Source organism: Egretta garzetta, unplaced genomic scaffold, assembly GCF_000687185.1.
Source record: "Egretta garzetta isolate BGI_Z169 unplaced genomic scaffold, ASM68718v1 scaffold112, whole genome shotgun sequence".
Classification (NCBI taxonomy): Eukaryota; Metazoa; Chordata; class Aves; order Pelecaniformes; family Ardeidae; genus Egretta; species Egretta garzetta.
In genome coordinates, this window is record NW_009258884.1 from 1053368 (window position 1) to 1054961 (window position 1594).

The 1594-nt window shown below is 44.6% G+C and overlaps 1 protein-coding gene across 1 annotated transcript in view; it reads left to right on the forward strand.

Annotated features, from left to right (window-relative positions):
* The window catches only part of TBX2 (T-box transcription factor 2), an 8116-nt gene that overhangs the window by 1758 nt on the left and 4764 nt on the right, over nucleotides 1–1594 (forward strand).

The following is a 1594-nucleotide window of genomic DNA, read 5'->3' on the forward strand; positions in this document are numbered from 1 at the left end:
GCACAGGCTCTCTTTAGCCTCCGGACACGCGTTTGGGGCGATAAAGGAAAAGTTCATCACCCGGCGGCGGTGATTCGGTAATTAGCGGGGACCCCGGGGCGGCGGGGCGCGGCGCTCAGGTGGGGAGAGCGGCTCAGCAGCTCCCGGGTAACTTTTCTCTCTTTATTTTTATTTTTCTTTTTTCTTTTAAGGCAGGAAACAGCATCTTTGTTAAATAATAGATTGCGAGGTTATTTATAGGCGGCAAGGTAAATCGATAGAGTGAGTCTAAAAAAAAATAGCATTTTTTTGATAGAGGGGAAAAACTAGTTTGATTCAGTGTTTTTTAACGGTTCGCCTCCTTCAATTAAAGATTTCTGGTATCTGTCGTTGTCCAAAATCCGGACTGTGTTAAATCTGGCAGATGAGGTTTTAGCCAGTGCCCATCTGGTCAGAGAGGGATGATTATTTTTTTTTTAAAGGAATGCAGATTTGCACGCCTGAATGAGACTTTTTGCACCATTTTCATGATAAATCCCGTCTAGAGATATCAATATAATAGCGATCCGACAGTTCATCAGCAGGTGATTATTGCTCGGGTTAAAAAAGGGGGGGGGATTTTTTTTTTATTGCCTTCTAAAACGAAATGAAGTGATAATTATTTAGCCATTTGGCCGACGTTATTTGACAATAATTACTCAAGCTTTCGCCGTTCCCCTACCAATTCCGGGCGCTGAATACTGCATTTCAGCCCGACCACAGCAGGTTGGGGAATTATTTAATCGCAAACGGGCAGGAAAACGTTGCCGGTGCGGGCAGCGAGGGGCAGGGAGGGGGGAGCGGCCCCCGGGGCGCTGCTCGGGGGGTTCCACCGCTTCCGAAAATCCTCGGCCAAATCGCGGTGAATTCGGGGTTTGTTTTTAAAAGAAAAAATAATAAAAGAAAAAGAAAAAAGACGAGAGGGTAGAGAATGGCTTTGAGCGTTGGCGAGGCTTTCAGACACCTGGTTGGGAGGAAAAAAAAAAAAAAAGTCTGTTTTCTTAGCCACTTTTGTTGTAATACTAGAAGGGCAGCTCATAGACAGAGGAATGGGATATCATATTATTGAGAGAAAACTGATGTAAGCAGAATTACTACATGATTGGAAAGTTTTTTTAAAAAAAAGTAGCTCTTTACTCCCTGGATAAAGCAAAGTATGGTAAGTAAAGAGAGAGAGATTAAATCTTACTTGCTGCGCTGGGAGGAGAGCATGCTGCAAGGGGTGGGATTGGTCCCCGGGCTGCACAGCCCGCTCTGCCCATAGCAGTTACACAATTACACAACCATTTTACAATGCTTCATTTTTGTGTGGTGGTGAGGTAGAGTATTTTTTGGTTTGTTTTTTTTTTTTTTTAAAAAAAAAGGGACGGAAATGTGAAAAGCAGTGAGAAATGTGTGGAAAACTCGCCTCGCGTTTGCAGGGTTGTAATAAACCGGGGGGATCCCTTCTGCTGCTTTATTGCTGCGCTTAACACCCGCAAAGATGCTGCTGTGCCTGCCTTCCCCTGACCTCCTTACTTGGGGCAGATTGTGCAAGGGCATAAACAAAAAGAGAAATCTCCCTCTCTGACATCCG